The following is a 15,956-nucleotide window of genomic DNA, read 5'->3' as shown; positions in this document are numbered from 1 at the left end:
GCTTTAATCTGAGCAATCTTCATTTTTACAAAATGAAACTAGACAATCGCACATCTCCACTAGGAGATCTCTGCTGTGATCAACCATAAACCTAACCTAAACCTAAACCCGACTGTGGAGGGCGCTGCTACGGGAAATACTATCCGATGGTGCAACAGACCACAAAACCTGGTGACAGCGGCTCAGTTACGGTGCAGTCAAGATGGTGGCAAAGATAACGCAAACTGGGATTTATTCATATCATATCGTGCATACGTTTAGTGGATCTCAACATATCAAGTATGGATGTTAAAGCCACGGCAAAGGCCAAAATGTGGCCTGCAACAGACTAGGTAAGGCATATTGGCTAATGGGTCCAGTAGTATGTGGACTCACACACACACACACACACACACACACACACACACACACATATGGTGGCTAAACACATGATCCCCCTCCAACAGGGTGTGTGTTTTTGGATTTGAACCAGACTTAATCACATTGAAACTGAAGACAGAATAGGATGGAGAGAAAAGTTTCAAAAAGCATAGAAAGACAAAGAACGCACATCACAAATGATGATGAAAGACGTGGACAGAAAACACAAAGGCACAAAGAGGGAAGTGAGTGAGGGACATAGAATGAAGATGGAGGAGTGGAGGGGGGGTGGGGGAGGTGGGGGGTCCTCTGCTCTGTCTTTGTGTTTTCTGACTCCACTCGCGGCCCTCGCCGGTTCTGCTGCTGCTTACTGAGCAAATCAGCCCTTTCTCCTTTATTCTGCTGAAGCCCTCACAGCCTTTCAGAGTCTTAATGTGTCTCATAATGAGAGGGTTTTACCTGAAGTTAAAGACCTCAAACAATCATTTCTTTCTCCCTGTACCTCCCACACACTGTAGTAATTGTACTGATATCTACTCCCGTTATGTTAAAGATCTCTTTTACGGTGTTCATTACAAAATAAGTTATTTGGCGTTTTTCAGAGAAAATCTATTGTGTGTGAGAGTTCAAATGCATTTCTGAATTTGTGGAGCCGGCGTGTTCGAGCTAAAACAGTATGTTATGTTTCTCTTTAAGCAATCAATCATCCCTCCATTATCTATCCATTATCTTATCCGTCAGGGTCGCGGGGGAGCTGGAGCTAATCCCAGCGAGAGGCGGGGTACACCCTGGACTGGTCGCCAGCCAATCACAGGGCCGACATATAGAGACAGACAAACACTCACACTCACACCTACGGGCAATTTAGAGGCACCAATTAACCTAATGTGCATGTCTCTGGACTGTGGGAGGAAGACGGAGTACCCGGAGAGAACCCACGCTAGCATGGGGAGAACAAACTCCACACAGAAAGTCCCCAGGTTCTAACCGGGATTCGGACCTGGAACCTTCTTGCTGTGAGGCAACAGTGCTAACCACAGCACCACCATGCTGCCAGCAATCAATCAATCAATCAATCTTTATTTACATAGCATAACACAATTCATAACACAATTCATAACAGCGTTATCTCAAGCCGCTTTCCACAAAGAGCAGGTCTAGACCAAACTCTTTAATTAAGAGAGCAAACCCAACGATTCAGGAATTCAAAATTAAGGATTCAAGAATCCCCACGAGCAAGAGTCAGATATTATATGAGGCAACAGTGGCAGGAAAAACTCCCCTTTAACAGGAAGAAACCTGGAACAGACCCAGGCTCAATGTGGACGGCTTTCTGTGTTGTTGATTCATGTAATTCCTTTAAAGGTTGCATTGACCTTTGTGACCTGTTTGTTTAAGGGTTACGCTCTGGCAGCATTTGTTCAATTGATTTTATTCATTTGAACTTGTTAAAGATTCTGTAGGTCTCTAAATCTGTGGGGGGTTCTTTTTTAAGCAAATGAAATTGAGACACCACTCCCCTCATCTCTACTGCTTAAAGGAAAGATTTTTTTCGTTTATTTCTGAGCCTTAGCTTAGTAACTTTTGTAAGCTTTTCAAAGCTTTGGCTTTCTGGCCGGGCTAACTCTCACTAGTTGAAAGCTGATTTTGAAAAGAATTTAATGGCCACGCAGCTTCAGAATTTAATGGTCACCAGGCTTAGGATGTTTTTAATAACAGACTTTGAAAGGCTGTTTTCTCACCAGGAGCAGAAAGTGTTTCTTCCACCCCACATTTCTCAAAGCACACAGCATGAAAATGCTGCCTTTTCATTGGCGCCAGTGGTGCAGCAGCCAATAACAATCGGCCTCAACAATGACCTCGAGATTGAAGTCATCATTAGAAGTGCGAACAGTTGTCTAGATTGTTTAGAATTCCAAACTATTTAACTCTGGGATGTTCAGTGCACATAAAAAGCTTGAATGGAATGAGTTGGTACTCTCCACTACATTCTCATTTGTGGAGTCCTTGAGAAAAAAAAAGTTTTCTATTTTCCGTTTAAATTATATTCACATCATACTCAAAGTATATAGAACAGATCATTGCAGGTTTTTGCTGTAGGTAAATGGGTCAGATGTTGAAGAGGGCTGAAGCTGAAGCTAGTTTCTGCATCCTTTCGAGACAACACTTAGTGGAATGAAATGGGAGGGTAATTATTTTCCCCTGTGATAGAAAAGTCATCTGCTCCACAGCTGTTTTCACTTCATTACACCGCTGATGTTCCTAAATGGCCTAGTTTGCACTAGAGTCACACCGCAAACACATTAAGGCTTCACTGTCTGGACTGCTGCCCCCCCTGGTGGATCATGGGTCAGGTCAGAGCTAGAAAAAAGATTTTTTTTTACAGTGCATGTAGGGCAGTGGGGTGGAAGTTAATGGGGGTGTACCAGTATAGCAATTAGAATGAGGAATGGAAAAGTCTTCTTTCCTGTGACCCCTCTCATTGTCAGGGATGTGACGGTATCAAATATTCATGCGAACGTTTTTGTGCAGCAAAAATCTCATGTTGCACCGTGTCATCTGGATGTTCATCAGACCTTCCTGAAATACAGCTGTTGACCTGACTCCATATTCGCTTTGAATTGTATTAAACACTGACTTGAGAGCCTTTTCTTGAAATGTATTGAACCTAACACGGTGAACATTGGCAGGCTAGTTATTACAAGTTTTTAATCATAGGCGACAAAGAAAAATGGCAAATGTTCACATGGTAGTTTTTACTATCCTCTGACATTGAACCAACAAAACACCGAATGGATTTATCGATAATGATGAGTAATTGTAAGTAGTAGCCCTACAACCAGTGTGCCAGCTTACCTCTATTCATTCTGCTCCTCTTTCTCATTTTGTCTTCCATCAAGTTGTTTTTTCTTTCTCTCTGTTTGTCTTTCCTTTTCTTCCCCCCCCCCCTTTCTCTCTAAGTGTGCTTCATTAGACCATAACACTTGTTGACTCAGCACAGGAGCACGTTGCAGAGAAGATACGGGGTCATTAAATTCCCCCTGTCAATGCACATTATGGAGTACACTCCCCTTTGTTAGCCATAAACGTTAGTGCGCATGAGAGCAAAATGAAAATTAAACTTTTCCCCAACTCTCTTATAAAAACAAAACAATTTGGCTATTGGGTCACATCAACTTTTTATGAGTTGTGGTGGTGTTAAAAAAAAAACAACACCGCAACTCATAAAAAGCATAAAAAGGTGGGTGTCTGTACTCGCCTTCCATATGTGGCAGATAATTAGACTGGTCGGTCGGCGTGGTTGCTTTCAAAAGGAAAAATCGTGGTCGAATGTGGTTCTGACATCAGCGGCGGTGGCGGTAATGAGAGTTAGTGGGTGGGATGTAGGCTACAGCTCATTAGGTACATACAATGTAATATGACTTTACCATATGTGACAATATTAATGTAGATAACGAGGTTTCATTGCTTACTGCAAAGAACAAGTGTTAGACTCAGGCTTGCTTTTTCCACTCAGTTCGCCAAGAACAGGAAACGCGACGGGGTGAGGTTCCTCTTGCACATTACATGACAGCTACGCATTACGTGATTAGAAAATTAAAGATGCAAAAAACAAAAGGATTTTTTTTTACTGCAAAAAAAAAATTACTATTTCACAGTTAACTGCAAGTAGGCTTTAAGAACTGAGGAAATATTGGGATTTGGTGTAAACGCTGGCAGCATCATGTGTCTTAAGTTATTATAGTATACATTTGGGTATTCATTATGAATGCCGCAAATTACAATCAGAGGCGCAACATTTTGTGTCACCGCAATATTTCAACGTTTACTCACTCTGTGAATGAGCAGCACTTCATCTTATTTGCATAAAGTGCCGTTAAATAAGATCTGAATTCAGGCTGTTTTCAATGCACTTTGTCTGGAGAGCAAGTGAGTGCACAGTAAAGTGGTTTATGCTGCTGAACTCTTGGTTGAGTAGAAGGACTGCGATGCTTAGTCAATTAATCAGAATCATTTGAGGAGGGTTTTTTTAAGCAAAATTCCAAAAACTTGAACATTCCAAGTGTGAGTATTTGCAGAGTTTCCTAGTGATATATGGCAGCAAATGAAATATATTTGGGGTTTTGGACTGTTAGTCAGATAAAACAAGTCACATTGAACTGGACTGGAACTGCTATGAAACAGGAGAAATAAGCAGGAGGGAAACAGAATGGTAGAGTTGTGTGAAAAATAACAGACTGTTGCTTCTTTTGTTTGTGTTGTGGTGCTAAGCATTATTCATTTATTAGAAAATAAAAATGTAGATAATAATAATAATATGCATGCATGTTTTATCATTATTCATTATTATTATTATTATTATTATTATTATGTTTAATAATAATAATAATAATAATAATAATAATAATAATAATAATAGTGCCTTCCTTAGAAAAGCTGAATATGCATTGGTGTCACATTGTACCATGAAAATAATTTGAGCAGAATTCCTTCATTTGAAACTGACCACGCTTTTGTTAATTAGAAGGCAACAATGATTTACTGCGACTCCCTGTTGATGTCAAACCCGAATGACTCAAGTCGTAGCCACTCACTGTGAGCTGTGGTGTGGCAGAAGTTAAAGTTCCAGGTTCTTCAGTGGTAGAAAGTGAGACTGTCAGGAATGTAACCAGCATTTCCATCCAGAATTAGCTTCCCGGTAGGCTGAACAGGCATCAGAAGGAGTACAGTATTTAAACTGCGTGACAAGAAGATTTTCCATTCAAACCAAAACAAATCCTGTAAGCTGTGGCTGCTACCCCGGCTTGGACAGCCACCCTGTGGGCTCAGCGAAGAGCAGAGACACTTTCTACCAGGCAGAAAAACTAGGTCGATTATACCTTTTAAAGCGCTAAATCAGACCTGGCTCAAACATTCTTTACTTAATTCTGTGTGAAATACACAGAATTAAGCCTGTTAGAAAAGTTTTGGTGACTTAAATTAGAGAGAGTTGGCATAATGACTTTTTGTCACTGTGGCCACACAGGAAAAAGGTCCCTGCATGGGGGAATCCTAGCTGATGCTCCCTGTGTGGAGTTATTGTGGGTTTCCTCTCGGTGCTCCAGTTTCCTCCCTCAGGCCAGTCCAGGTATGCGAGTCAGGCGGGAGAGACACTGAAGGTGCCTTTACACAACAACACTGCTGTTATTTTATTGCATGTCACACTGCGTGAGAGTTCCAATAAAATCTTGGTGGCAATCTGTGTCACACTGCACAATATCAGCGCTAAGGCTGTCAGATTGTGAGATAAACGCAGGTTGAATTGTAGCACCGCGATGTAAATAGAAATAAAGTATACGAGAGCCGAGGCATCACCTCTCATCATCCGTCTGCCAGGCTCTCAAACAACAAACAGGCTTTGGTCACAGAGCCGACACTTTTAATCGTCCAAAAACCTCAAAAGAAGAAGAGTGTGGAGCCAGATGTGGTTTTTTACCTACATTTTGTTCAAAAATGGCACTTATAATATTGTCATGCCAGTCAGCGTTTTCTGAACAAAGTACCACCAGTGTCTAAACATAACCAAAGGAAAACACATGAAATACATCGTCTGGAAACATTTAACTGATACATTCAATATCATCTTTTTTGTACATTTGCCAGATTCATAATAACGGCTCAACACTTCTTATTATGTTAATAGAAAACATGATGTGGGCGGCGTTTTGTCTCCCCTTTAAAACATTTTTGCTGAGTACACAGAGAATTTCAAAGAGACAGGTTTGCACAATGAGATCTCAGACCACCATTTTGGATTGACTGTCAAAGCTTTTCGAACATTTCTCTCGCAATTGTCAACAGACAGACATCAGACGGCTCAAAAATCAAGTGAAAAGGTGCCTTAAATTTATTCAAGGGAAGTGGATTTATCCGAGACTCTCCTTGAAGTGGACACTCCTTCCAGACAAATCTGCTAACACTATTTCACGCAGTATCTAACCGCAGCGCTGACTGCGAGGACAGGCTTTGCCACTTTCTGGGACTGTATACTTTATTTTTGGAGATAACACAAACTAATAACTCTTGGATACACTTTTTCCTGACCTATATTCATTGAAATGCACCAACAGAAATGCTGATTCATTAAAACACTTGGTGTTGGTTTTAGATATCCCACCTTCTATCTGTCTCTTATTTCTTTCCAAACACTTCCAACGTGGGAGTGGAGCCACACTGCAGAAGCTGTGCAGAGAGAAAAGACAAAACCAGGCTCGGCAGCATTTTTGAGGTTCAAAATAATTTGGGAAGTTGGGAATGAATAAATAAATGCAGTATTCAAGGTAACTTTCATTGCATCTGTTTCTACAGACTGTTTGAAAGGATTTGAAAAAAAAATCTAAGCTCACTTAGTTACCTTTTTCTCAGTGAACTGCACATCTGCATTACTGGAACGAATATGAATGACTTACTTCCCAAACCTTCTCTCTACGAGGAAACATTTAGCATTAAAAGCAGTATCCAATAATATTATTCCACACATCACAATGTTTTATTAATGAAGGTCTGTGCAGCAAATCAAACATCATCCAGTATCGTAGCTCAAGCTTTGCTTGAGTATAACTGGTGAAGAGGCTGTTTTTCGCAGACAATATTTGAGAAACGAACAATATTTACAGAAGGAGGAACGTCTTAAAAAGCAGTGAATTTAGTCTCTTTAAAGAATAAAAAAAAACCTCTCTGTTTCTGTATTTCATTGCTGGCTGTCAGGAGACGTTGCATACCTCTAAACTAATGGCGCTTTTCCACTAGCACCTACTTGGCTCGACTCGACTCAACTCGACTCGGTCTTCAAGGTTTTCCACTAGTTGATAGTACCTGTTACCAGGTACTTTTTTAGTACCTACTCGGCCAAGGTTCCAAGCGAGCTGAGTCGAGCCGAAAATGTGACGTCAACAGCCTGCAGGCCACTGATTGGACAGGGAGTGACATCACTGGATGAGTCATGAGAGCGACTCGTTCACAAGAATCAAACCCGCCGTTTTTAAAACCCTGGCAACAGCGACCGTGCATTTTTATTATTTCGGTGAACGAGGTAAACGGCTACACGCAAACCAAACACTCCATGTCCTTAGTTGTGTTTGTTTGTTGCGTATACAAATTACGCCACTGGAGTTTCGGGCCGCCTTGCTATGACGACCCCACCCACTTTGAGGTGGTAAGCTACTGTAATGGAAAGCGACCCAAACCGAGTCGAGTCGAGTCGAGTAGAGCTAAAACTGTGTAATGGAAAAGCGCCATAAGTGGGCTTGTCGTGACAGTGGATTGTGCTGCAGGATGCTGCATGAGTATGAGAGTACGATGTAAGAGGTATTAAATTGCATTCCATGTGCCATTAAAAGGTGGAGGAAACAGCAGCAAAGAAACTCCCCCCCTGTCGAGTTTTTGTCTCCCAGCACTCTCCCTCCTCTCTCCCAATTTCGACACTCGCTCCTCTTACCACCACCTTTACAAAGCTGCAGCTTTCGCATTCTATTAATCCAACACCCAGGAGAGGCCAATTCCACTTCTCTGCTGCTTCTCTCCTTGTTTTGGGGCATCTTTTTGTTGCTTCGTAGGCTGTCACAGCTGCTTGGGAATCCTCTTTCTCCTCGTTGTCTTTGCTAAGTATAAAAGAATAGCTGTGGTAGTCTTAGTCAGCCCTCCGAGACTCACACAGCCACACTGGCCCATCTATTAGCAGCAGAAAAGCTCCTGTGGGTCCGGACACGACTCAGACTCTGTTTCCTGTGTTAGCTGATGCAGTTCTAGATTAAAAAGCTTGTTTCAGCTTGTTGATAGTGATTCTACATCCATGCAGGTTTGGGCTCACATCTATTTAGTTCAGTGGTTCTGAGTGGTTTTTCATCCATGGGCTTATATTGAGCAAATTAACTGTCACCATAGGAGAGACTTCTTTAACCACAGATTTAAGCCCAATACTTCTTCCTGTCTTTTCTTCTTCAAACACATATTATGTTAGTGACCATGAATTTGGAGAATGAAATCCTTGTTCAAAAACAAATTAAGAATTGTTCTTGACAGAGACAGTTGTTGAAATACCTCCTCTGAGCACTGTGGATATCTGCACCAAATTTAATGGAGAATGTTGAGATATTTCTAGACTTTCTATTCTAGAAAGTGGTGAAAGACATTTCCCTTCATAGAGTCATGCTACTGTCATGGCTGTGAATCCAATATGACTCTGCAATAACATGCAACACCGATAATTCCTGTTCATTTCTTGCAACGTACTCTAAAGGTGATTCTTTGAAAACTACAATTGCACACAAGGTAAGCTCTGCCGGTACCGAGCCTGATCCTTACATCTGTCTGAGTTTTTTTAATTCAAACGCAGTATCCAACCTGTGGTGAGATCTCAGCCGAGCAGCGCTGACACAGACAGGCTTTTCTGCCCGTTACAGATGAACCTTCGTGACTCTGCATGCCTCAAGGGCCTGCCTTAGTCAGGCACTGTGGTTTGTCTTTGAATACTCTAACACAGTGCTTCTGAAATTATTTGTGGTCATCCCAAATCAAGTGCAGACTTGGTGCACGCTTTTATGCAGCAGCGAGACCCGTTTCCAAATTGAAAAAGTAAACACTTCAGAACGATTAGAACATTCTGAAAGTTTTTGTTGCTTATGAAGTCAACTTCTATATTATAAACATAGTCGTTATCCACTAATAAGTGAACGGGACAGTGTAACAGCTTATCAAAATACAATCAACTGTAGATCTAAAATTAAATAACATATTAATGTGTAGGGTACACGGGATAATAACAACAACACATGTCTTGCTCTTCAATGTTTTGTTCTGCTGAGGCAATTTTCAGTAGTTTTTAGTTGTTTTCTCCATCTACTCCCAGTCCCATATATATCACGTGGAGTGTAGGGCAGAATTCAATTCATCGTTCAGCTCTACTGCTATGATACACTTAAGGTTTAACTTCAAATTGTAGCTATTATTATATCTTATTGTTATTTGTTCTTATAGAAAAGATTAAAAAAGAAATGTTCATAGAATGAAAACTGTAAAGCACAGGTGGTGGAGCTCTTACTGTTTGTCTTGGTGAAGTTTTTTACAGCTCGCTGTGGTGCCAGAAAGTACAGTCAACTTAGCAGACACTGTGAACACCTGAATATTATTTACTGAAGTGATTAACTCAGACAGCACTGATGCAACCTGACAAACCCAATCAACATCTCGACGGAGCAGAATGTACAGCAGGGATGGTCACATTCATTTGAATGATCTCTGTGGGCTACTGGAGGTGATTCATGGAAGCCTTTGACCAGGTGATTCCTTGGCGCTGGGAGAAAAATACAGCTGTGAACCTCCTGCCAATTAACGGCAGTAAAACATCACTTTAGTGTTTATTGTACATGATGTTTTCAAATGACCCACAGTGAAAGATATAAGATAGTAGAGAGAGTTTGCAAGTGCCCTACAAGTGCTGGGGGACCAGATGATGCGTGTCGTTATGGATACCTCCTTGGGCTATAACTATTGCATCTTGTGCCACATAATTACAGTTGAATATACGCCTCCTTGGTGTGTATTCAACTGTCCTTTGTACTTCTTTACATTGGCTTTATGGTGAAAACAGTGAGCATGAAGTAATACTATGTAATACTATATAATATATACTATAAAGTTGGAATAATTGTTCAATACCCCCAATGTTGTTAAAGCCTGAATACACAGTTTTCAAAGGTTCATTGTGGTTTAAGTTTCACTGTGATATGTTTGGAAGAGTTTGATCAATAAAGTTGAGAAGATATACACTTTATTTATCAAGAATAAATCACATTGTCACAATCATTTCATGAGAAGAGGTAAAAAACATTTTATTCCAACTTTATGGGCAACAGTGTATATATCTATATATACTAATACTATATAATACTGCTACCAAAGTACTTTTTCCTAGTATCAGAGAATGGTGGAAGAAGTACTCAAATAGTCTGAAAGAGCTGCTACAACAATGTTAAAACACTCTGTTAAAGTCCTGCATTCAAAGTATTCTCAGCTTCATGTAGCTGACATGTCAGTGGGAAAAGTACAGAAATATTATCAGCTTTGTGTATTTGAAATATCAGTAGTAGTAGTACAGAATTATTAGCAGTAAAGGTCATGTTTATGCAGTAACATGCCCTCTGTTAATTATCCTGTCATACTTATAATTCTATCGATTTGTATCACTGAATTCAATCACTTCAGTATCAGTTTTTTTACATGTCATTTCTTAATGGCACCAGTGAATATTTCCCTCTCTTATACCTGTGTGTGTGTTGGCGGCCAGCAGTATCTGAGGTAGACTCCCATGTTGACAATAGCTGTTCTTCCGCCAACGCGCAGCACATCAAGTGTCCTCTGAGTGTCAGTGATTTGTGGAGCAGGGCCAGTCAGATCTCCCTCAGACTTTCGAAGTTTTCGCAGCGGAAGCAGGCCTGTTGTTTTGCAAACTCAGTCATTCAGCAAGTCAAGGACAGTTCAGAGAGAGTCCAATGCCGCTGCAGCCAATGGAGTCCAACGTGTCACTCCGTGCCCTGCACACCTGACCTGCTGCTTCACTGGTGGGACCTGGGACTGGCTGGAAAACTCACATTCATTTTAGATTCCAGCAGTGAAACACCTGACTGTGTGACATCTGGTTCCCCACTGGTCCCTTGGATTTCACTGGTACTGTTTTGTGTGACTCTGCTCTGTTAGCAGCATAAAATCTGCTGTAGTAAATCAGAATAGATCCATAGTGAGTTTTGGATTTATTGAATCCGTCTTCATCCACCATAAGACGGAGCTATTTTTCTCTCCTTCCCACATAACAGTGTTTGACCTGCTTGTGTCTGCGATACTACCACCAACACACAATAGGATTTATAGCCAATATAACATATCTATCCAAACTCCTTGAGAAAAGACGTCTGTTTTCTAAACCACACGAACATGACGGTGATTTCCCAACACGCATGAACAACAACACTCTGTTCTTTAGTTCTATTTTAACTTGCAGCCATGCTTCCTCCTCCTCCCACTCTCAATCTGCCTGTTACTTCGCCTTAGCTGTCACCGTTGTCACCACTTCCAAACACTGCATGCCTGCATACAAATGTTACATGTTTGCACTCTTATTTTGTGACTTCCTCGCCGACTGAAGAAACGAAGTTAAATAATTTAAAACGAGCAGTAAGGAGTGTGACAAAGCCATGAAGAGGTGTGCATGTTTGGCGCCTAACAGGTGGTGAGAGACCAACTCTCACATAACTGATGTGATGAGAAAAAAACGATGGCAACGGAGCCCAGCATTACTGTAGGCACACTACGCAGCCCTGTAATTACTGTGAGTGCATTTGATGTATGATTTCAGTTGAGGAGACAATAAACAGTTCTGAGTCTGGAATCAACCTGTAACAACAAAGTGTTATTATAGTCTTTAAGGGTTTATTTGATTTTTTGTACTTAGTTGTGGTTAATTAGGATCCATCCTGCCGTTGTCATGTTTTTACAGATGAGTATGTGTTGAAAGCTTGGGCAGTGTGCAGGGGAATGTGGTCTTGATTTTGAAAAGTCTAAAATGCTGCAGCATACAAAGCATCTTCCAAAATCTAAACACAGTAGAGAGCACAAAGGGTCAGAGCAAATATTTCTCTCATGAAAATTCACGCATGATAAAGCAGGGTGGCACTATGCGTAGGGTGAGCCCTCTGCGGTCAAGACCTTGTGTCAGTAAGCATCATCTACCAGGTACCAGGCTGACTGTGACCTCTGATCTCTTCTTTGAAAAACCTCATCAAATATCTTGAGGTATTTCACAGAATAAGTTAAAAGGTTGACCTGCTCCAACCAACAGATCAACTGCTCTGGACCAACAGATCAGCTTTGCCATTCATAGAGCCATGCTGCTGTCGTGGCTGAAAAAAAAAAAAATCCTCTGCTCTGGAAATGCTGGGTATGTAAATAGCCATAAAAGCACCATAATGAACACTGGATGAGAAGAATAAAGGGGTGAAATTAGAATGACATCACTGTATAATGAGAACAAGACAAAAAAGAAACATCAGCTTCAAACGCAGATGTCGTGATTCATAGAAATAATGAAAGCATTAATTAGATCATGTAGACAGGGTTCTGTCCCGGATGGTTATTTTGCATATCTGCTGGGACTACAAAAAGAAAATAAAAGCTCTATTTATGGTTTATTCTACTCTTACATGCAGATTCAGCCACTGCAGTGGTACCACCTTTCTCACTGGGTAAATCATTGCAGCACCGTCGGCGAGGAAATGTTTGCAAAATTCAAAATTATTTACTCCTCAGCTGTCAGAAGGCAAAGGAAATCCTTAGTCCACTGGCTGATGGGGGATTCAGGTGTTCAATAGCTCAGGAGAAACAGTCATAGCTCTCTAAAGATGATTATGAAGGCTGTGTGCATATGGCTCAGGAAATATGATCCTATATTGATTTGTAGTCACAAAGGGGACAACAATAGTGCACCTTCTGCGTGGCTGTGGGAAGAGTTCATGGGGTTTCTTTGAGTTTATCAGTTCAGGAAGTCATACCATAAAGAAGTCAAAAGTAGAGCAACGATGTACCTTGGGCAAAAGAGCGTCAGTGAACCAGTGAAGCAATCTGAGCAGCCCTGACAGTGTGAGAGCTGAAATGTTGGCTGCTTTTCTTCTTCTGTTTGTGAACCCAACACTTTCAGCCATGCTGGAAGCATAGCTATAGGGACAACAGTGTTGGCCTGTCTGACAGTTTGTAGGTCCACCATGGAATGTTATGAAATTCTGTGCAGACATTCATGTTCCCCTTAGCATGAAACCTACTGACTTTGGTGAACCGCCATCAGTGTTTTAAGTAGTGTTTTAAGTTAAACAACTCATCAACTATTGGATGGATTGCCATGAAATCTGGTTCAGACACCCATGAACCCCTCAGGATGAACTGGTGATCCAGTGACTTTACATCTAGCACCATCATCAGGTGAAAATGTCTGATTGTCCAACACTTATTTATGACCAAATACCAGACAAACTAACATTTCATCAGCCTGTAGTTTTCTATGTGCTTCACTAGCAAGTATTATCAAGCTGATGAACGTCTTACACGTGCTAAACATTAGCATTTTATCATTGCTGTTATGAACATGTTAAAATACTGACGTTACCATCTAGTTAATGCATCGTCACAGAGCCACGAGCGTTGCTATAGACTCTTATTTTTGTTTGTTTTAAGGGCATAAAAATGGATCCAGGTTTCCGTATCTTTCTCATGTTAACATGCTCAAATAATGAAATAATCATCAAGATCATTTTCAGACTCTATTTATCACACAGATTTTTCTGGTCTTGTTCTTTCTCCCTCTCAGAATTTCTCAGTGTTTCTTCACTTTGTTTCCCACACAAACACAAATCAGCATAGTCTGCGTGCTCTCCCCTCTCTTTTTTTTCCAACAAATGTTCTCTTCGTATAACCTCACTTTGTCTAGTCTCTTTTCTTCAGCTCATTAATGTCATAAACTGGGGCACTGGGACCGCTTGTCAGCCCGTCATCGCCTTTGTCTTCCTCGTTGGTGCCGTAACAAGAATTCCCCTGCAGAGAGAAGCTGCCAGAAATCGTTACAGCCCTCTGATCACTCGGCTCAATTCTCCAAGTATTAGCTGATGACGCATAATGACAGTAATGAATAAGGCATCTCTCACTCCTCACTTTCTGACTTGAACATTTGCATACATACACACACTCACACATTCCCACTCAGGCTGTGATCAATAGCAACCATACCATCCCCGTAGACTCACTGCATTCTCGGTCTGACATTCATCAAGCTCGAGTCGATGACCATTCATTTGTTTCAGCATTAACTCAGAGTTAGAGAAAATCATGGGGCTGAGTGATGCGTCCAGCAGCGCAAAGGCCTCATGTCATGACAAGCTGACAGCACACTTTGGGAGAAGATTATTACTTACATCATTTCTTTTTTTCTTGTTGTCCAAAGGTCACTTATTCCAAAGGTTCAGTTCATAATTAGATAGATTTCCTGTCTCGGTATAAAAATATTAGCCATGGCAGTGATAAGTGACTCATTCTCTCTTTACTGACACATTAGTCAATTTCCCATCAAAACTAATGCACATTGGAACCATTTTTAACTCTCCATCACTCCATTAAACCACCGCAGAAGAAGAGTACACAATGAGGTGATGTCTTTAAAAAGAGCTCAAGTTTAAATGATGGAAAACTATGTAGAAAATATGACATTCCTATTTGTTTCATGTATTAATGTGAGGAAGGTTACACTGTCCTCATCGCTCCACACTGGTGTGTTTTCAGCTCTTCACTCGAAGCTTATGTGACGTTTAAGTCACGTTTCATGGACATCACCATTTATTCACCAAGTCTGTTCCCATTTGCTATTCATCTACACAAGAAGCTTACACCTCAAATGAGCATAACATGTTTGGGATATTACAACTATTCTTTTAAATATGTAGTGTCACTACTCAGATTATTTTTTTAAGCAATTTTAAAATGCATCAACAAAGGGGAGACAGAAAAGGTGTCATGCTCCCTTGTCTTGCTTTTTGTTCTTATTTGTGTGGCATTGAAAACCATAATTTCCAGGACCTGTTCAGTTTTTTTGTCATTCTTTTTGGTCTTTAAAGAACATCGTTTCTCATGAAGCCCTCCGCAACACAACACATTCCCACTTTCTGTGCAGACGAGAAGTTAAGAGACAGAATTACTTGAGCCAATTAAATGAGTCAGAGCACTTCCCTGTTGATGAAACCCAGAAGGTTAATATGACATGATTGCTAATTACATATTTTATAGACCATTCCCAAACCAAAAGACCATTTCACAGACAGGGATTTATACTAAACTGGAGAGAATGAATTGTGTTAAATATTCTTTGGATTCAGGCTGTTGCTAATCTGCTGTGGAGCCCCGCGGTGCAGCTCATTTGGTGGAGAACGATATTAAAGGATAATACCACTTTTTTCCCCCTTTCTTTTGCAATACTCGAGGGGTGGAATGTAACTCGGTACTTTTACCTCATTGTTGTATTTAAGTACACTTTTGAGGTGCTTGTACTAGTATTTATGCCATTTCATGCGGCTTACTTCTACTACACTACATCTCAGAGTTGCTAAAGTTTGCTTTACTTGATTACATTTAAATGCTGACATGGTAGTAATAATATTCCATTAGTATACTATATATGTGATAAGTCAGCCATCTCCCACAGTAGGACTCGGGAGCACATAAGCTGTGCTGTTATTTCTATTTGTTTTTTAACTATAACCTCTACATTACTCAACATTTAAGCAGGAGATTTTGTCCTTGTTTTCTTCTCTTTATTTTATGAACTCACATCAGTCCACAGCACTCCCGGAGAATCCGTTGCCGGTACTTCTGCCAGTACACCTGCCTGATGCAGCTTAAGCACTGAATTTTACTACATTACAGTACTGACATAAGTTGCTTTTCACCACTAACAACAGGTTAGCATGCATCTATCTCCTACCACTCACTCAATGCTGTTAGATTAATGATGCCTTTACACAAAAATC

The 15,956-nt window shown here is 40.7% G+C and overlaps 1 protein-coding gene across 1 annotated transcript in view; it reads left to right on the top strand.

Moving 5' to 3' along the window:
• Nucleotides 1-15,956, top strand: part of grm7 (glutamate metabotropic receptor 7) — a 276,820-nt gene that overhangs the window by 1,488 nt on the left and 259,376 nt on the right. The gene's annotated exons all lie outside the window — the stretch shown is intronic.

The sequence above is a fragment of the Pempheris klunzingeri genome, chromosome 2, assembly GCF_042242105.1.
Source record: "Pempheris klunzingeri isolate RE-2024b chromosome 2, fPemKlu1.hap1, whole genome shotgun sequence".
Taxonomy (NCBI): domain Eukaryota; kingdom Metazoa; phylum Chordata; class Actinopteri; order Acropomatiformes; family Pempheridae; genus Pempheris; species Pempheris klunzingeri.
Note: the sequence above shows the minus strand (reverse complement) of the source record. Positions and strands in the feature narration are given on the sequence as shown.